Consider the following 22,434-nt stretch of genomic DNA (forward strand, 5'->3'; position numbering starts at 1 on the left):
TTTGCAAATGACCGTCAAGAGAAAGAGGTATTAGACTTATTCTTAGCGGTTCTAAAAATAGAACAAGAACCAATGTACAGAAATTGCCCAGATAGCATCTAGGGACAAGACAAACTGCTCCAACAATAAGACTCACTCCACAAAGGCAGACAAGGTGAAGCACAACAGAGGTCTTCCAGCAGGGGCTTCTGATGACTCATTAAGACTGTTGCGATGTAGATTCCAGCCTTGGTAAGAGATTGTAGTAGACACGTGGTCTCTAAGACCTGGCAACTCAAAGTGCAGTCCATGACTGGTAGCACTGACATCACCTGAGAACTTGATAGAAATTCAGATTGTTGCCCCCATCCCTACATCTAATTCATCAGAATCTACATTTCTAAAGAACGTGACTTATATGCACATTAAAGAGTGAAAAGCAGATGTGGAAGAGGTCTTCTAACTGTACCCTCTCCATCCACTTGGGTTCTTGGGTTCTCCTGTTGCTACCCCTCTTTCACCTAATCTTACATGACCTACCAAATCCTCACTGAATACATATTCATTAAAGGCAGAAGACTTGTGGGTGGTTTAGAATAGAATAATGAGCTTCCAAACTAATATAATCTGATGAATGACTATATTGTTTATTAGTGAGAATTTGGGAGGAGAGGGATTCCACTGAAATCCATTGACAGATAAATGGATGTGAATGCAGCCACATACAGTCTCCTTGGGCCCAATGATTCAGACCACGTGAAGGGCTCTCACCTTCCTATGATCCTCATTCATCATTCTTATTCATCTCCTGGCAGCAATTGTAGGCTGCCCATCCACTCTTTAGGGTTATCTACAGAGGATAAATGACATCTTGCCTGCCAACCAGCACGTGTGCATTCATCAGTCCTCTAAGAAAGTCTATCGTCGTGGACGTAAATCTCTAACTTTTGGCAGCTGATAGTCCAAAACGTCAAAGAAATAAATAGTGGAAAAATAACCAGACCTCATGTATAAGTCAAGGACCAGAGCATTTAATGGCAGCTGGATGTTAAAGAATTGCAAGACCAAGCTTCACTTCTCTTGCAGCTTCATCGTCTGCCAGTCCCTAACTCATAATGCTTTATGAAGAACCAAATGCTCCCAGTGCCTAGAAATACCATGCCTTATGCCTTTCCTGTTACCTTCATCTGGAGGTCCCTTTAGACCTGGCTTTGCCTGGACAACTTCTGCTTATCCTTTAACACTCAACATAGGCTTCACCTGCTCCCCTGGGCAGGACAGGCTGCATGACCTGCTGCTCCTCTGAGTTCCCCCTGTACCCTATTTTAACCTCCATTGTATCACATGAGACCAGTTCTGTTCAATAAAAATAGAACAGGAGCCACTAGGCACAGTAATCCCAGCACTTTGGGAGGCCGAGGTGGGCAGATCATTTGAGGTCAGGAGTTTGAGACCAGCCTGAACAACATGGTGAAACCCCATCTCTACCAAAAATACAAAAAAAAATTAAGCAGGCATGGTGATGTGTGCCTGTAGTCCAAGCTACTCAGGAGGCTCAGGTAGGAGAATCACTTGAACCTGGGAGGCAGAGGTTGCCGTGAGCCAAGATTGCACCATAGCACTCTAGCCTGAGTGACAGAGTGAAACTCTGTCTCAAAATAAAAAAGGAAGGATATATAATAGGAGCCACATAAATGTAAAATGTCCAGTAGCCACATTTTTTTAAAAATCAAAAGAAACAGGTGCAATTAATTTTAATTGTATACTTTTAACTCGGTATCTATCTGATCTAATTATTTTGACAGGTAATGCCAAATAATGTTAAAACGATTAATTAGATATTTTACAGTATTTTATCATAATAACTTGTTAAAATCCAATGTGTGTTTTACGCAAAGAGCACATCTCTATTCAGACTAATCACATTCTCAGTGTTTCAGTAGCCACATGTGGCTGCTGGTGACTATGTTGGACACTGCAGCCTAATACTGAAATAATCAATTTCTGGGTTTGCCTTCCCTTCTAGAAAGTATGCTGCTTAAGGGCTAGTCAATGTTATATGTGTGATACCATCAGTGTATCTTCAGTGCCTTATATATATGGAGCGCTCATGAAATACTTGCTGAACTGAACTGACCTGAAGGTACTTTGAGAGAAAGTAGAATTTTAGCAGCTGCTCAAATGAAGAGCAGGTTATGCATACTTACAATAATTATGATGACAGAAATGACAGATAATATTTTTTCTTGAATGATGTTCTATGCTTTTTAAATATATTATCTCATTTAGCCCTCACAATGACTCTATATACCATATACCATTATTATATCCATTTTATGAAAGACGAAACATTCCCCAAATTATACAGCTACTAAGTGGAAGAGCCAGAACTTATCAAAATAGAGAAAAACAAAGTAAATAACATCAATTACGTGTACACTCACCCACCACAATAAACAGAAAGTTGAAAATAAGCTATCGCCACATAAATTAAAAGCCCTCTCCAATATGGAAGACTTCTCTTAAATTTCATTCACCAACTCCTGCAGTGTCTTTTCCAGAGCTTGATGATCTGCTGAGTTTTCCCTTATGCAGGACCTGCTTCTTTACAGATTTCTGAGCCAGACATTTCTGGCTTGATATTTAATATCTTTCATACTCTCCTTCTATATTCGCATTCTGCCTGTCTGGGTCAAAATGGCAGAGCTTTTTACAAACCACTCCAGTAACTAAAGTCACCTTTCTCAGGTCCTCATCTTCTCCCAAAATAGAGAGAAACAGCAGTGCATAAACTGCTTTCCTCTTCCTGCTGCCTGAAGGACCCCACAACCTCCCTCACATGGCCTGTGAGGGAGGTGAGCAATAATTGTTGACATGTGCTTTTGTTTAAGAGAACTGGGCTGAACTGTGCCTAAGAAAAAAGACGCAGATCTTAATTTTTTTTTTTTTTTTTTTTGGTGTACAAAAATCCCATTATCTCTAAACCACAGGAACCAGAGTCACATCTGGCAAGGGAAATAAAGCTGGAGATGTAAGGAAAGAACAGATTAGGAGAAGCCTTGAAAATAGGCAGCTGAGTTTAGATTTGATGTGGTGGGAAATAAAGATCCCTTAAGGGTTTCTGAGCATGGGAGGGATGTGATGAAAACAGTGATTAAAGAAGATGAAATACAAGCAGGACAAATTGAAGGGAGGGACTAGAGTCTAAGAGGAAGCAGTGATCTAGGCTCAGGGGAGGTGGAGAAGGCAAGGGTATTTATTACAAAAGAGGTCCACGATCCTATACAAATTAATTAACATATGCCCACTCCTAATTCACTTTACTACCAAGTTACTACCCCATCTTTTGGTGGGTTTTTTAAAAAAAATGCTTTTCCTATATTGGGAAGGCAAAAATAAACCCAGGAGGAAGCAAATATTTTCATTAAAATGATAATAAAATGTCATCCCTATGAATACAAAGGTTTAACCGTGTACCCTGCTGAGCAAATGAGCTTTATTGCAAGCATGGGGAACAGTGTGCTGGGCTGAAATGGATTTCAGAAAAATTTACCTTAGAGCCTTATTCACAGAATTAAACAAACACAATGAAAACAAAGTAGTTTTTAAAAGCAGCCTCCTGCAGATGAAGGCCATATGACAGAACAGAAACGGCTGCCCTCAAAATGGCAACTCCAGCCTGAGGGTGCACCTAACTCCTTGCCTTCAAGGATGCCAAAAGCATCCCATCCAACCCAGGTTCTCTGTGGCAGGAAGAGCACGTCGACATTCAGATAAACAAACACTGTTTGCCTAGCCGCTACTCATGAAACTTTATTCCATAAGCCATCAAACTTTTTAATTCTGGCTGCAATTTTAAATGGTCCAGAGATTTAAAAATTACTTCCATTTGTTTAGATCTGGAAAGATTGGAGGACATCTAAACCTTGGAGGACATCTAAACCAATCATTTAAGAATATTTTTAAACTACACAACCCTTTTGCCAATTCAATCTAATGGAAACAGAATGGATCAATATTAAAATGGAGCTCCTTGGGTAGGGACTGTGGTAAAAGACCCAGAACTCCATCTACTCATTCTCTCTCATTTCCTGTGTCCACCTCTAACCCGCAACTTACCCACACTGGGGCAGACCCCCAGAACTCTCCCCAGGGCTGCAGAGAAAGGAGCCTGCAAAATACGGAAGCGTCTACTACCTTTTGTGTGTGTGGCTTCTTGTGACAGACAAAACATTGAAACCCAGAAAGCTTAACACAGGACTTCCATTTCCAGCAAACTAAATAACCTGGAAAGCCTCCTTCTAGAAATACATGGAATGCCAGCTAAATACAAATATCCATTTAAATGCATAAAATGAACTCAGGTAGACAAACTTATGAGTTTGAAAATGGGCACAACCTATGACCCAGCAGGTCCATGTCTATGTATGTATCCCAGAACTGTTTTTCAACTTGTCAGTGGAGATGCATCACTGGGTCATAAAACACTTTCCTAAATTACAACGGTGTATGAAATAGTACAGGTTAAACTGAATTAGAGGTTAAGTGTGGTGGCTCACACCTATAATCCCAGCATTTTGGAAGGCTGAGGGGTGTGGATTGCTTGAGCCCAGGAGTTTGAGACCAGCATGGACAATGTGGTGAAACCCCATAAGTTTAAAAAGAAAAAAATTTAGCTGTGCGTGGTGGCACACACTGGTAGTCCCAGCTACTCAGGAGGCTGTGGTGGGAGGATCACTTGAACCTTGGAGATTGAGGCTTCAGTGAGCCATGATTGCGCCACTGCACACCAGCCTGGGTGACAGAGCAAGACATTGTCTCAAAAATAAATAAATAAATAGCCAGGAGCAGTGGCTCACATCTGTAATCCCAACACTTTGGGAAGCCAAGGTTGGCGGATCACTTATGGTCATGAGTTCAAGACCAGCCTGGCCAACATGGTGAAACGCTATCTCTACAAAAAACACAAAAATTAGCCAGGCATGGTGGCACGTGCCTGTAATCCCAGCTACTCAGGAGGCTGAGGTAGGAGAATGAATTGAATCTGAGAGGCAGAGGTTGCAGTGAGCTGAGATCACGCCACTGCATTCCAGCCTGGGTGACAAAGCAAGACTCTGTCTCAAAATAAAATAAAATAAAATAAAATAAATAGAATTAGACTTAAGTAGAAAATAAAGATAAATATTATTCTGAGAAACTTTTGTTCCATATATGCATACATATGCATAAATGTAGAACATGTATGTGCTGGGTTTCCATGTAACTGCGTGGACAAAATATTTTGAAAAATGCTATTGTAGAGAAGCTTTTGTATGTTAGGACAAGGAAATGGACAAGAACACTCACTGAAGCATTGTTTATAACTGTGTAAAATTAAAAGCAATCTAAGTGTTCATCAACAGAAGAACAGACAAACATAGTGGTCTGTTCATGAAACAAAGCAGTTCAAATGAATGAACTAGAGCTAAATTGTTGAAATCTTATGCTAAATTAGATAACAAACAAATGGTAGAATATGTGTGGTGTGCTTCCATTTATTTAAACATGTAAAACATGCAAAATGACAGTACATATTGTGGAAAGATGCATGTGCATGCAGAAAAGGTCTGAAAGCATGTACATGCAAGATAGTGTTTATCTCCGGATGGAAGAAAGGGAAATGGGATTAAGAAGTCTGCAAAGAACTTCAACTATGTCTGAAGCAAACCCATCAAAATGTTGGGATTGCCTCAGACTGGGTGGTGGGACACAGAGTTTTGTTATTTCATTCTATTTTTCTGTTGATTAACTTCCTATGTCACCTGTGTCCAAGAACTATGTGAGTTCATTTTATGCATCTGCACATTTAATGATTTTTAAAATCACTCACCTGCGACCAAAAAGCTGATTGGCAGAGTATTCTGGACTAACGCGAGGGCAGGATCCTAAGTGATTCTCAGTCTAGTCTTCCTTCCACATGGCTGCCAGTTCATGATCTGTTTGCAAATGAAAGGATTTGCATCATTTGGCCCTAATCTTGGTAATTTATTTTTACCTGAGAGATGATGCTCCCCACAGTCCACCAAGGCCACATCTGCTCTGGCAAGAAACTGCACAAAGCACATTTGCTTTGTGAAGGCTGAGCTGTTACTTCACAGTTTGTCACTTGGCTCTGTTTCCCAACTTCAGTTGTGCATTGCAACAAAATGCTAAGCCACTGAAAGGTCAGTAGAGAGATGATCTAAACATGCAAAAAATATCAGCAGAGACAGGGAGAAACACAAAAGGGAGGGAAGGGAGGAAAAAACAGCTTTGAATGGGAAAAGAGACAAACATAAAAAGCAATCAAATTAAAATCAGAATACTACTGAGAAACCACAAAATAAGTATCAGGCATATTTTAGATGATGGGAGTAACTTGAAAGAGTAGCATTTTTATAGCCTTTGATCACAGATACACAAACTAACAGAAGGAAGTTCGTTAACGTTTGTTTTAGTCTATTTGAAGACAAAAACAACAAGACAAACGATACCTTGGCAACAACTGGGGAATCATAACAGAGAGATTTATGGTGCTTTGGAAAAGTTCAGGGCAATGGTTTTTATTATTGGCTCCTTTACACTCTTCAAGTTATATAAAAGGCTCTTACTTCTGTTTCTTCTTTTGGACTAAATAAATACATAATCATAACTTCCAGGTCAGCTTTAGCTTTTCATGTGGGTGAGTTAAAGCCTTTTGCTTTGTTGAGGGGTGTGGGGGCAGAGGGGTGATACTGGCAGAAAATGAAGATAACCCTTGTCATATAAGGTCCAGAGCAATCATTACCCCGAGTTAAGTAAACTGGGCCAGGTGCAGTGGCTCACACCTGTCATCGCAGAACCCTGGGAGGTCGAGTCAGGCGGATCACCTGAAGTCAGGAATTTGAGACCAGCCTGACCGGCCTGGAGAAACCCTGTCTCTACTAAAAAAATACAAAATTAGCCAGGCATGGTGGTGCATACCTGTAGTCCCAGCTACTTGGGAGGCTGAGGCAGAAGAATTGCTTGAACCTGGGAGGCAGAGGTAGCCGTAAGTCGAAATCGTGCCACTGCACTCCAGCCTGGGCAAAAAGAGGGAAACTCTGTCTCAAAAAAAAAAAAAAAAAAAAAAGTAAACTCTATGTGATTCTGTCTTTTGGATACCTATCACCCTGGCATGCCTACCGACTCCATGAACTATGGACATATTCCTTTTGTACTCGTGAAAACTCAGCTCTGTGACAAAATTCTTTCGGTTGTCTCAAGAGCAAATGCAGCAGCAACTAATATTTATTGAGTACTTTACTCTCCTAAGGTTTTTTTTTGTTTGTTTGTTTTGTTTGTTTGTTTTTGTTTTTGTGGTTTTGTTTTGTTTTTTTTTTAACCTCATTTAGTCTTTAACCTTCTCAGGAAGATACTATAACTAGCCCCCTTTCTATAGATGGAAAAACTGAGATATAGGAAATTTACATAAGATCACTCAGGTCATCTAAAGCGACAGAACCAGGAATTGGAGTAGCCAGCAGATTCTAACAGCTTGAGCTTTTCAGTACCACACTATCCTGGGAGGTGGTATTTAAGATAAGGAGAGGCAGCTGCTGAGATGACAGCACCAAATTATGTTAGCAGCCATGAGGCCCCGCTCCAGCTACAGTGGTTCTAAGAGGGAAGTATTTACATGCCAATGAAGGTGAGTCACTAAAAATCAGAATCCTTTCTTTAGAATTTCTAGCAACCCACAATATCTGCTTCCAGAATAGGGTAGAGACTTTTCAGAGCTCCTATATATCTTGCCCTACCCAAGTTATGGCTAATTTCTGTTATACCATCAATCCCCAGAGAATCAAAGTGGAGATGGACTTGGAAATGATATTGAATAAAAGGCAAAAGATTGAAGTCTGAGTTCAGGAATGGATTTAGCCCTTCTGGGCCTTGTTTTCCTTGTGTGTAAAATGAAAAAAATAATGCCCACTACATAGGATGGTGAGAATCAAACCAGACAGAGGCATGGAGAACTTTGATGGCACATATTTTTGACATGCAAGGATTTTTTTTTCTTTGTCCTATCAGTCAAAGGGCACATTACAACCAAATTCTATAAACACCTATGACAAGACCATGTGAATCCCAAAGAGCCTTCCTTTGTAGTATTATTATTAGTCTTGGTCAGGTCATGTTCCTTTTTTTTTTTTTTCTTTTTTCTATCTGTAAGAGGAGGGATATTAATCACCAAGGTTGCCTCCAATTTTGGTATTTTGTGGTTTTGTGTTCCAGGTGTAAGAAAACCAAACCCAGGGTTTCTAAATGGCAGGTTGGGCACTTCTTGGCATCCTTACTCTTCTAAGGTGAACAGTCACATTCCTCACATCCCATCACTCACACAGGAAATGTAACATCTATTATAATTATAGTGGTTCCAATGGCCGGCAAGTTCAAGTGTTAGAGAAAAAGATAACTGGATTGTCTACCAGAGATGGGTGGATATCCCGTTTCACAGGCAACCTGTTAGAAGTGGGGTGATAACATTCTTACACTTTTGTTCCGGGTAGAGCCAGACACACGAGGAATGCAGGACAATGTGACCTTTGAGGGAGCTTCTAGCCTTGTGATCTCATGTGACTGCTTCACTGATAAGTATCACTTGAAGCTGATGTCAGGTATGACCAGCCCAGGGCTCCTGCCTCTCTGCAGGGTATCTACACAGGGGACTCTCAAGCGCTAGACAATGTTAACTGGAGCGTGGTCCTGTAGCAGCTGTGTGCTAGCTGAATGCTCTCCCAGTCCCTCCAGAGCAGGGCTGACCCCATTCCAAGGGAAGCTAGTCCCCTGGGGAGCATAGGAGCTGTGGCTGGGAATGATGGATCCATTCTCAAAGAGAAAGAACATGAGGGGATCAGTCAGTCTGGTCAGAGTCCACTGCATAGACCACCCCCAGTGGTCTCACCCCCTGGGCTCTGCCAGCCTCAAGCAGGTGATGGGACAGTTCACCTATGCAACATGAAACCTGGTTAGCAGCCTCAAGATTCATCATGATGCCAGTGGGCTGAGTTGCTGGCACATTACCATGAGATGAGCATGGGTAGCCTCCCCAGGCCCCATGCAGTGGGAACCCACTATCAGTTCATTCTGGGTCTCCAGCAGGCCATGCTCATTTCTGCCGTGGCTGTTCCCTCCTGAAATGCTTGGTCCTCAGCCTTGCACAGCTGGCTCCCTTCTGTAACTCAAGTTTCATTTCAAATATCACTTTCTTAGGCCTTCCACGGACACAGCCTCCCCAACCCTCTATCACACACCCTGTTTTGTATTTCTTACAGACCTTTTCAATTTCTGAAGTAATCCCATTCATTTGTTTTTCATGTTTATTTTCTATTTTCTCTTTTAGAATGTGAGCTCAATTAGAACCAAGACCCTCTCTGTCTTCACCAATCAATGCTCAGCACCTAGAAAAATGTCAAGCAGATAATGTAGAATCAATAAATATCAGTAGAATTAGTTAATTCTATCTAGGACAGGTGTGCAGCGGCATGAACAGCGTTTCTCTCTATGCTTTAAAGCAGTGGTGAGATTTCAAGACTCCAGGGTGGCTTTGGTAGATACTTTTGAATATCTAACCATTGTAGGTGCCATCCCCTCTTCTTCTATATAATTCTCTCACTTAGGAATGTTTTTGGTTGCAGGCAAAGGCAACAATAACAACAACCTATTAAAGTACACTGTGATATCAACAAATAGATTTTCATTTTTCTCAAATAAGAATAAATCAGGAGGGATGCTGTCCAGAGCCAGTGCGGCAGTTCAACCATACAGGGACCTTGGCTCTTTCTCCTTTGTGTCTTCTATTCTTAGCACACGCCTTTCCTCTCATACTTGTCACATCATAGTTACAAGATGGCTGCTGAATCACCAGGCATCATGCCTGCATTCCAGAGGAGGAGAAAAGCAAAAGGAGTCAGAGCCATGCCTGGGAAATCTGTTGTTCCTTTTTATAAGAAAGACAAAAGCTTTCCCAGAATCATATCCAACTAACTTCTATTTATATCTTCTACATTAGAATTGGGTCACAATGCCACTCTCATCCAATTACTGACAAAGAGAAATGGGATTACTATGACTGGTTTAGACTATCACAATTCATCCTCGGAGACTGGGGTGGGAATGTATCTTCCCTGAGATCAAGCTATTGTCACACTGTCCTGAACAAATTGGGATTCTAATAGGAAAAATGAGAGAGACATGGCTGTTAGCTATACTATAGCTAAATGAACTAGAGGGGGATTTGACCGATAATTAGGCCTATACACTTCTCTTTGCCAAGAATTACAGCTGAGACACAGACACAGAGAAAAAGGGAGATCCCCTGCACCATTGTGTTTCTGAACTTTCTTGAGATGTGGTTGTTTAAATTCTTTAAATTTTATCAGATGCTTAAGCATTTTACTACCCTAAAAGTGTCTTCTTTTCTGAAGCAAGTTCAAGGTGATTTCTGTCGTTTAAAACCCAAGTGTCTGGCCGGGCGCGGTGGCTCAAGCCTGTAATCCCAGCACTTTGGGAGGCCGAGATGGGCGGATCACGAGGTCAGGAGATCGAGACCATCCTGGCTAACACGGTGAAACCCCGTCTCTACTAAGAAATACAAAAAATAGCCGGGCGAGGTGGCGGGCGCCTGTAGTCCCAGCTACTCGGGAGGCTGAGGCCGGAGAATGGCGTGAACCCGGGAGGCGGAGCTTGCAGTGAGCTGAGATCCGGCCACTGCACTCCAGCCTGGGCTACAGAGCGAGACTCCGTCTCAAAAAAAAAAAAAAAAACCCAAGTGTCTTTGTTACAGGAGCGTCTAACTACAAACATTCTGCGTGGCCCAATCAGGCTGTGCTGCATGGTTTAATATAGGGTGTCAGACAGTCATTCACACCTCCCTCAGGAACAGCAGGGCCCTTTGCACCAAACCCTCTGAGGTGACCGGAACATTGTAGACATTATGTCATCAGCCCGACAACATCCTCCTTTTCTCTTTCACGTTCAGACAGCATTTGCTGAGGTCCCAAGTGAACAGAGAGGCCTTTGGACACTAAAGGCCTGTGCTGTACAGAGGGATGGAGGTTGTACATCACCATCCACGCTAACTAGTGGAGCACTGGGACTGCTGAGATATCACATCACAAGTCCATGACAAAGGCAAAAAACACACTGTACCTTCTGATCATTAGCCCAGTGCTCTTTTTCTTTTCTAAACCACCTGATTATCTAGGTCAAACACAAATACATGCACACAGTCATCCACACCCCCTCACACAGTCATCCCCCACAATGAGGAAAGACTATAATGTGTAAAGCCTGCCCAGCCCAGCTTAGGATTCCCTTCCTGCTAATAGCCACAAGGAATATTTTGGGGCAGATTACAAGGATTATCACTCACCTGTTCTACAAGGATATCTCCACAGATTTCTTGCTCTGTCATCTCTAAACCTGATCTAAATTCTTTGTTAATGTGTATCTTTCCCCAACTTATGCAAATTTTAGACAGGGTTTCTCAAAATGTGTTGCTTTTAACTTACAGGTTTTACGTGAACAAATGGTTCTGTCAGATAACTTTTGGGAACACCTGGTTAAAGAAAGTTAAACGGCTTTTTCATTGCCAGACACTGCAAAGCTGTCAATATTCTAACATGCATGATGAATATCTAAGAAAGGGATGCAGCATGTGGCATTTTCCAAATTTATTTAATCACTTAATGAAAGTTTTTTTCTTGACATATATGAAAGACTGATAATCTAAGAGATGAGCTTTGGGAGACACTGCTGGTGGGAAGGTGTGCAGGGGTACATCCTAAAACCTCCTACCCGTAAGTACCAAGAGACATATTCTGTGACTTGGTTTAGTAGGTAAGGCCTGAACTTAGGTGTTCCCTAGTAAATATTGCTAGATAGTTAGAACTGCCACTTAGCACACAGCACCCGAGTCCTGCATTACAGCTGCTATGCTGGGCAGAAGCACCTTGCTATATGGGGGGAGTATACTGTGTTCTTGGACTAATCACGTTATTTCTCTCAGCATTAGGTTCCCCTCCTTGAAAATAAGCATTTTAGGCCATGTGAGAATGGGAAGAATGAAGTCATTACTGGAGAGTTGAATACACTATTAGTTTTCTTCTGTTCCAACCTTTAATCCAAGCAATTTTGGTTGATGTGAGGGTAATAAGCCACACTGACTTCAGTGACCTGACATGAATTAAACAGTTATTTGTCTTGTCTAGATCCACTTTCCCAAAAAGACCACTTGGCACAACATAAAAATATCCTGCCTACCTATATGCAAACATATCCCTAAATATCTGTCACTGATTCCGTTGCCACCTAAACTTTATATGCTTCAAGCATCCCTGAACTGACAACATGATTTCAGGAGAATTAAATGCCTGGATTGACAATGGTTCTGCCAAAGCTTCATCTGTAGGCCATCCAGAAACAAAACCTCCTTTTCCTGGCAGGCTATTTTTCAAGGGTAGAGAAAGTCAAGTCAAAGAAGAGAATAACTGAGCAAACTCATTTATCATCAGAATTTAATAATATAAACTGCAATTCATAAAATAAGTCTGAGAGAATTTTGTGTCTAACTCTAAAGGTTCAACATTAATAGCCATGTGATAATACAAAAAAATCATTGTTTATCTTTATCCCCAAGAGGAGTATGTTCAGGTTATATTAATAAGGATCATAACTTCTCTGAATTTACTTTGGCCTTATACTCCTCTAAATGGAATCATCTGAAGTGTCTGAGAAAAGTTCAGGTTTTAACCACATCCCTGTCTCTTAGTTCTGTGAAAGAAGGAATTGTCTCTGTAGCAACGGGAACAATAATATTAAAAGGCATAGTAGTGTAATAGGAAAAAAAATGAACAAGAGCATCAGAGGACCAAGATTCTAGTCAGTTTTCAGATAGTTGATGTGCTTAGGGGTTGGACTGTGTCCACCAAAAAATTCATATGTTGAAGTCCTAACCCTCAGTACCTCAGAATGTGATCTTCTTTGGAAGAGAGGTCTTTACAGGGGCAATCAAGTTAAAATAAGGTCATTAGAGTAAGCCCTAATCCAGTATGACTGGTGTCCTTATAAGAAGAGGAAATTTGAATACAAACATGCAAAGAGGGAAGATAATGTGAAGAGACACAGGGAGAAGATGGCCATGTACAAGCCAAAGAGAGAGCCCTGGAACACATCCTTTCCTTACGGCCTCAGAAGGAGCCAATCCTGCCAACACTTTGACCTGTGGATGCTCCATCTCCAGAACTGTGTGAGACAGTAAAGTCCTGTTGTTTAAGCCACCCAGTTCGTGATACTTTGTTATGGCAACCCTGACAAATTAATGCGGCTGTTTTCCTGGGTAAGTCTTTTAATATCTCAGGGTCTCAGTCCCCTCAGCATTAGGGGGTAGATGGCCTTTGGAATTGCTTTTATCTATAAAGGTTAGTGATCAATGATACAGGTAGCCTCTCTCCAACTCTCTTGAGATGTGCACAAGTACCATCTTCTGAGAAAAGCTTTCCGTCTTATCTACAGATCAATGGATTATAGATGGGTTGAAACCAGCTTTGATTATCCCATCTGGCCACCCTAATTTATAATTCAGTAATGACTTTAGTAAGCAAAATAAGGAGGATAGGAGGCTTATTGTCTCCTGTGAAAGGCTACAAACTCAGTTCATCTCTTTTTACAAGGAATTCATCATCTGGAAAAACTGACTTCTAACAGATTCTAATGGAGGTGCTAGGGTGGGGCTCAGGCAAAAAGATCAATAACAAATATAAATTTTATGATGCGGTTCTCCATGGCGGAACCTCTGTCAAACAAATAATAAAAGCACACATTTTGTGCTCTCTTCACAACCCATTTCTGGACTCTCTGTCACTCAAATGTTTATTCTGAAAGAAAACGTTTCAGGCACAACTATTAAACTTCTGAGTGTTACTATCCTGTTCCTTCTCACCAATAGGACAGTTAATGACAAGGACTTTTTGCAACATTTATCAACCTCTCATCAGCAAGTATTATCTTGGTAAAATCCCAAACTATTAATGCTTCTTCAAAGCCTGGAATATAGTATTAATGTCAGAATCATAGTGGGTAAGAGGAACATTTTGGCAACAGAAATTGTAATTCTAAATGCTATAAAACAGAACTAATGTTCTAGCTCCTCTTCTCTATACCTCATTGAATATATACTCTCCTGCCAAAAGAAATAGGAAGATAAGCATCCTACTCTATAATACAATTTTATCATTGCAAACCAGGGTCACCTTCTTAAGTAGCTGAACAGCTGGCTTAGCATCAAGTATACTAAAATAAAACTCAACATACTTTGCAAACATATATCCACCATTTAAATGGACAGTGCTGGCCGGGCGCGGTGGCTCAAGCCTGTAATCCCAGCACTTTGGGAGACCGAGACAGGCGGATCACGAGGTCAGGAGATCGAGACCATCCTGGCTAACACGGTGAAACCCCGTCTCTACTAAAAAAAAATACAAAAAACTAGCCGGGCGAGGTGGCGGGCGCCTGTAGTCCCAGCTACTGGGGAGGCTGAGGCCGGAGAATGGCGTGAATCCGGGAGGTGGGGCTTGGAGTGAGCTGAGATCCGGCCACTGCACTCCAGCCTGGGCAACAGAGCGAGACTCTGTCTCAGAAAAAAATAAAAATAAATAAATGGACAGTGCTTGCATCAGTCAGGATCCCAGTGAGAAAGAACACTCATATTAGGATAATTCAAAGAAGGTTTATTTAATAAGGAATTTTTTACAAGGGTGTATACAAGATGTAATAGAACCACAAGGGTTTGCAGGTAAAAACTGAAGATTAGAAGCTGAAGTGCTTACACCACCCTTATGCACAAGGAGATAAGGAGGAGTTGCCAGAATCAGGAAGAAGAAAGTCATGTTGAGAGGAGAGCCCAATACCCTGATTTTACTTACCTCCCTCACTTCAGTTTCCTCTCAGGACACCCCATTGTTCAAATCCAATTACAGACAGAAAGAAAGAGTGCCCATTAATGTGTTCCATGAGGGTCAGCCTCTAAAGACCAGGGTGAGTAGATTTGGAGGGGGTGATTGGACAATATGTAGCATAGTGCTAAATAACCCCAACAAACTCATTGGGATACTACTTGTAAATTCTGAGAGTAGAAAGATGTCTACTCCTGTTCACCACTTTATTCCCAGCTATATCATTCCAATACCAATGAATTCCCTGCTTCTCTTGTTACCAGTGGAGGCTGTCTAGGTTCTGGGCATCTTGAACAAAGAATTGGACAAAACGCACAAAACAAGGAATGAAGGGATTTTTTGAAAATGAAAGTACATTCCATAGTGCGGGAGTGGGCCTGAGCATAGGGGCTCAAAGGCCCTGTTACAGAATTTTTAGGAGTTTAAATACCCTCTAGACAATTCCATTGGTTACTTGGTGTATGCCCTACGTAAATGGAGAGGAGGAAGTAAAATTACAAAGTCATTTACTCAGTGTACACCCTATGGAGAGGATATTTCCTGTCATAGCTGAAGTGTGAATGGGTCTTATGTCCCCTGCCTCCAGATCCTATTTTCCTGCCTCACTCTGAAGCCAACTGGGTGGCAACAATTCAACTTGATTCAGACACTAGCTACCCAGAGTTACCCCAGACCCTACACAGTAAGGCTTCGGTTCTATAAGAAGCCCTCACTTTAGATGCTAGCTGTACATGATGTCTCCAGGCTACCTGCACTTCTGCCCAGTCTACCACAAATTTGGGGGTTTCCACTACAACTCCCTAGGTTCAATAGTTTGCTAGAATGACTAGCAGACTCAGAAAAGCTATCTACTTTCAATTATACTTTTATTATAAAGGATACAATTCAGGAACATCCAAATGGAATGATGCACAGGACAAGCTATGGGGCAGGGAGGGGACACAGCTCTTCCATGCTGTCTCTGGGTAATACACCCTCCCAATATGTCAATGTAGTCACCAACCAGGAGGCTCCCTTAGCCTTATTGATTCAGAGTTTTTATGAAAGCATCGTTACCACATAGACAGGATTTACTAAAGCATTTCCTACTGCTGATTGAACTCAGTCTCCAGCCCCTCTCCCCTCTCTGGAGGTGGGGAGGAAGGCAGGGCAGAGCTGACAATTCTAACCCTATAATCAGGTGGTTGGCTCCTCTGGCGACCAACCCTTATCCTGAAGCTATCTAAGCACTGCCCTCTTTAGTCACCTCATTAGCATGCAAAAGACACTCTATCACTCAGGAATTTCCAAAGGTTTTAGGAGCTCTGTACCAGAAACTGGGACAAAGACCAGATACATATTTTTTCTCATGTTACACCAACACATTGTACCACACAGGACCTGGCCCATAACAGACACTCAATATTTACTCATGGATGATGCAGTCTTCAGCAGGCCACTCTAGGGTTCTTTCTTCATTCTTTCCTGCCTTATTTTCAAGGTATTAATGCATCTGTTAGGCCTAAATTCTACATGGCTTTAAGATCCACGTCCCCCTCTAGCTGGATACCTTGAGAAGACAAACCTTAATGGCTCCCTGAACCTTAGAGAAATTCATACCTCTTGACATCCCAGGCATAGGTAGACTCAAAGAAGAAATATTCACTAAGATCTTTTAGAAATGGATTCTTAACTATTGATGAACTAGCTTCTTCAGTCTCTTCACAGTTTCATCTCTTCCATCATCAACCACCAGGCTCTTAGGTCCTTAAAAAGAGGAGGAAGCTAACGTTGGACATTTTCTGGGGGTGGTGGGATATTTTGTTCTAATGTCATATGCTGTACATCATGCTACCAAAAAGAATGTACATTCTGGATGGTTACGCAATGATGTGAGTTCCACCTTATTCTTTAAAAACTCCAAGTGATCAACATTTTACATATTACGGGGGGAAAAGATTTCTACCAGGAGAAAATGTGAAACCAGGAATGAGGAAAACAAAAGGATGGAGCAAGGCTATTCCAAATCAACTTGAGAAAATGAAAGTGAAAAACATAAACCCATTCAGGGCTAACGTATTTTGAAAACATGATGTGAAAGTTTGAGACTTAAATAGGGGTAAGGCGGAAGAGTGTTGAAGTTTTGTACCTATGAGCAGAGCAAGGTGTCATTCTGATGGCCTGATAGGTTTCCCTATGGCTAGTAATGGCTTTCTAACATTAACAAAAATGGACAAAGCTCTATTACCAAACTCTAGGTTCTCTACATGAAGAGTTATCCAATGGCTTGAATAGGTCCTTTAGGGGAACATTTTTAGCCCTGCTCACACAGTCATAGCGAACCTTTCTGTGGAAGTGGGGTGCCTTTCAGCCTGAGCAACAGTAGTAAATGGATTCCTGAATTTCTTCAGTTGAGTGTCCTCTCTGGGTAATGCATCCTCTGTGCATGAGACACTTGCTTTGATTAGTAAGCACACATATCATCACTTCAGGCACTGATCAAAAAAATGCAGCCAAGAATAGATTGTGATATGCAGCCTGCAAAAGTTTGCTAGAGACTCTTGATACTAGGAACAATTGCCTAAGGTCATTGTTCTAAAGCCAGTTGATCATCCTAAATAACCAGGTGGGGAGGGATAGACAGGTAGGTCATTGAAAGGAAAGACAACAGAGAATGGAGTGACTATCTAAGCCCCACTCAAAGTTGTACTTAATCAAAATTTCTAAAGGGAGGGACTTTTAAAAGTCACAGCCTTTCTCCCTCCCCACAATCATACAGTAGTGAAAGGTAAATCAATTATCCTTTCCATCTCTCTACACTATACTTACCTGGATTGGGTACATTAAAATAACATGGGGCCGGGCGCGGTGGCTCAAGCCTGTAATCCCAGCACTTTGGGAGGCCGAGACGGGCGGATCACGAGGTCAGGAGATCGAGACCATCCTGGCTAACACGGTGAAACCCCGTCTCTACTAAAAAATACAAAAAAAAAGCTAGCCGGGCGAGGTGGCGGGCGCCTGTAGTCCCAGCTACTCGGGAGGCTGAGGTAGGAGAATGACATGAACCCGGGAGGCGGAGCTTGCAGTGAGCCGAGATCACGCCACTGCACTCCAGCCTGGGAGACACAGCGAGACTCCGTCTCAAAAAAAAATAAAAATAAAAAAAAAATAAAATAACATGGAGAATCTTTTCCAAATATTCTGAACCTCCTCTCTTCCCTTCATCCCAGCTCTTCTTCAGTTGAGATGCACTGAGCACTACTTCTCTATTACACTCAGCTACTAAAAAGAAATATATTTGGGTCACATATCTTAATTCCCTGCTGACATACTTTAATGGAATTAATATTTAACAATACACACTTGACTTAGATCAGAAATGCCTTACAGGAGTTACCTATTTGAATTTTACATTGTTACATCTTCTGGAAAATCATAGTTTCAATCATCTGACACATTGTCCCATGTCTATTACATAAACCCTTCACAAAAATCTCATGTCAGAAGAGAGGTGGTCCCCCCAGCAGAACATGTCTGTGTCTTTCTAACAGACCATGATAATGAGATAATGCAAAGCATTGCCCCAGTGTCTCAGTTGCTAGGAAACAAGCCTTTTTTAAAGAAATAACTGTGCATATTGATAAGAATCCTTTGAAGTGGAGCCTTATAAGACAACGCTGTCCAATAGAACTTCCTGTGATGACAGAAATGTCCTATACCCATACTGTCCAATTCAGTAGCCAGTAGTCACATGGCTAGTGAACACTTAAAATGTGACTAGTGCAACTGACGAATAAATTTTACATTTTATTTAATGTCAACTAATTTAAACAGCAGCAAGGCTAGTAGCTACATTGAACAGCATGACTGTAAGGTTACTTTTTCTTTCAGACTTTGGAGTTAGTACTTACACAGAAGTAAAACAATAGAATTTTTTATGGTAGTTTCAATTTAGGTGCAAATACTATGCTTAAATTATGAGTGTCATTGTCTTTTAGTAATATTGTTTGAAAGGATTTGTGCTTAACCGGCCTTGACTATAGAAGTTTGGCTGCTTCCAATAGAGAAGAAGAATCTCACGTCCTCTCTCTCGGGCAGACTTATTTAACAGGACATGTCTCTGGTCTGGGCTGACAATAGAATCGCTGACCCTCTGCTGAACAGTGCCACCCCACCTAAGTGATGGTGGGGAGTGGGGATAATATGTATTCTCCCCTCAGCTAGGGAGGGACCCTTCAATATTCCAAACCCACCTAATAGAGGGAGGGCAGGAGGTGGCTTTAAAGCTTGCTTTGTTTAATTCACACATGGAGAAAGTGCTCTCTGTGTAAGGAAGAGCCCAGTGGGTTTGCCAGATTTCTCAACCTCGACACTACCGACATTTGGGTCTGATAATTTCTTTGTTGTTGGGGGCTGAATTGTATTTTATTAGATGTTGAGCAGCATTGCTGGCTTCTACCCATTAGATTCCATAGCATCCCCCATTCCTCCTAGCAGTGGTAACTGAATATTTCCCCAGGCGCTGTCAAATGTCCTCTGGGGGGCAAAATCACCCTGGATTGAGAACTGTTGACTTAGACAGTAAGGTTTTAGACTGGAGACAACTTAAGAAAGGAGACCCAATCTAGCTTAGTGGTTTTTTTTTTTTTTTGGCTGTTATTTTGTTTTATTATTTTTTAAAAATTATCCAGTCCCTAGCAGATGCCTGGTACATGATATGCATTCAAGTAAATATTGCTTGGATGAATGAATAAAAAGCCACTATTATATATTTTTAACCTTTAAATTATCTGCTTCAGTGCCTAACATAGTGTAAGAGCCAATGAACACATGTTTTCTGGTCTGTTAATATTCTTACAGGTGTAAACGAAAAGCAAGAATTCCTACCAATGACTACTTGAGGAAGAAAAATCATAGGAAAAATAAATCTTTTGCATGTCTTAACGTGCATGAAGCCATCTTCCTGGCCTGTTAGGAATTTAAGCTAGAAATGTAAGTCTAAAAATATAGACTTACCACGTCCAAAGAAAGTGCCATAATTGCAAGTGAAAAAGCAAGGCTCCCTTTCTTCGTTGGGCCGGTTACCGACCCGGCCCAGTCCGCAGGCGGGGGGAAAGTTGAACTAATAAAGTTTGTACGAGTGGAGGAGGCGGCGGTGAGGCCCCGGACCAGGCTTTGAAGAGCTGGGGCTCCGGGAAGACACGCTGAGGGTCCTAGCTGCCTTCCTTAGGCGTGGTGAGGCTGCCGGGTCTCCTGTTCCAAGTCCACTCAGCCCTGCCCAAGAAGAGCCAACAGACTTCCTGAGCCGCCTTCGAAGATGTCTTCCCTGCTCCCTGGGGCGAGGAGCAGCACCCCCTGAGTCCCCTCGGCCTTGCTCTCTGCCCATCCGCCCCTGCTATGGTTCAGAGCCTGGCCCAGCTACTCCAGACTTCTATGCCTTGGTGATTCAGCGGCTGCAACAGCTGGTGGAAGAGCAACTGAAATCTCCGCCTAGTGCAGAATTACGGGGTCCCCCACCCACAGAGAAGGAAGCCATACCGCGGAGGCTGGTGGCCCTGCTGGAGGAGGAGGCAGAAGTCATTAACCAGAAGCTGGCCTCGGACCCCGCCCCGCGCGGCAAGCTGGTCCGCCTGTCCTCCGGCTCTTTCGCCCGCCTGGTGGAGCTGTTCTGTAGCCGGGAGGACAACTCTCGCCAAGCCGAGCATGCCCCGGGCCCCCGCCTCCTTCCCCGGAACCCCTGGCCCTCCTGGCCCTGGCCATGGAGCTAAGCCGGCGCATGGCCGGGCTGGAGGGCACCCTGGCCGGATTCAGCATGGAGCACGTGCACAGCTTCACGCCGTGGATCCAGGCCCACGTGGGCTGGGTCAGCCATTGAAGCCTCTCTCTCCAGGCCTCACTTTACCCAACTGTCATGTGATAGAGGTTCTTAGGTTCCTCTCAAACCTCAGGTATTCTCCCAGCTCCACTGCGTTCGTTCTGTGTTGAGCCCTTGCTGTATGCCAGGACTGCAGTGATGAGTGCGGACGCTATGCCTGGCGTCAACGACTTGGTACACTAATACTGTGAGCGTGAAACCAGTGACTGAGGTTACTCAGGGAGAGGCCGAGCGAGGTGGCTCATGCCTGTAATCCCAGAACTTTTGGAGGCCGAGGCAGGAGAATCATTTGAGGCCAGGAGTTCAAGACCAGCCTGGACAACATAGTAAGACCCCATCTCTACAAAAATTGAAAGTAATTAGCCAGGGTCAGGTGTGGTGGCTCACGCCTGTAATCCCAGCACTTTGGGAGCCCGAAGCAGGTGGATCACCTGAGGTCGGGAGTTTGAGACCAGCCTGGCCAGCATGGTGAAACCCCGTCTCTACTAAAAAAATACATAAATTAGCTGGGCTTTGTGACAGGTGCCTGTAATCCCAGCTGCTTGGGAGATTGAGGCATGAGAATTGCTTGAACCTGGGAGGCAGAGATTGCAGTGAGCTGAGATCACGCCACTGCACTCCAGCCTGGGTGACAGAGTGAGACTGTGTCTCAACAAAATAATATAATAATAAAAACCGGGTGTGGTGGAAAAAAATAAAAAATTTAAAAATTTAAAAAAAAAAAAAGAAAAAGCAAGGCTCCTTGACCTCCTCACCTCCTCTCCTCACCAAAGTTCATCTGGGTGCTGGGTAGGTAAAATTCCTTCCTCACTGACTGTGGGAGCCGGTCCTCTTCAGCACCAGATACAATCTCCAAGGGCCCAGGCTGACCAGCTTCCCTGCAGGAGAAAAATAGACAGCTCGGTTCAGTTTGTGGTTCCTGAACCTTTAAGCTTCATTTGCCAGCAGGTAATGCTTTTATCTCATTTGTCACAATCAAACCCTGAAGAATAAATCTACTACCTAATTAAAGCTAAACCCTCTGCACCTAAAATTTAGGAGACGTCTCATCTTCAAATACATATGGAATAGCATGGCAGGGAGAAAATAAAGGCATTCCCACCACGTACAGATTTAAACCGACAATACATTTAGCATAATCTGCCCTTCACCGTCTCTTTACCTAAACTCTTTATGGCATTTTAAGCTTCCTGGACAAGATTTTCTATTTAATGGGAAATATCACTAAGTTCCATATCACTGGCTGTACATTTAAAGAACTGCTGCATTCAAACAACCAAAATCATTAAGGCACACTGCTATTTTTATCAGGGATAAGGTCAGAGCATTTATTATAATTAAACAGAAGAGCAGAAGGAAGGAATAGTGGTTTGCCGGAGACAAATTAGAAACACCTGGGAGGTGTTTAAAAGTCCCAAGGGTCAGGCCACACCTCAGATCAACTAAATCAGTATCTCAGGGGTGATACCTAGGCATTGTAATTTTTAAAAAAATAAATGCTTTATTTTAGAACAGTTTTAAGTTTACAGAAAAATTGAAAAGGTCATAAGGAAGTTTCCATATATGCCACATCCAATTTCCCCTACTAATAACACCTGACATGAGCATGGT

At 42.4% G+C, this 22,434-nt stretch overlaps 1 pseudogene; it reads left to right on the forward strand.

Annotated features, from left to right (window-relative positions):
• The first annotated feature begins 16,835 nt into the window (after positions 1–16,835).
• On the forward strand, positions 16,836–20,823 carry LOC108582240 (annotated as a pseudogene).
• The last annotated feature ends 1,611 nt before the right edge of the window (positions 20,824–22,434 follow it).

This window comes from Papio anubis, chromosome 13 (assembly GCF_008728515.1).
Source record: "Papio anubis isolate 15944 chromosome 13, Panubis1.0, whole genome shotgun sequence".
NCBI classification, from domain to species: Eukaryota; Metazoa; Chordata; class Mammalia; order Primates; family Cercopithecidae; genus Papio; species Papio anubis.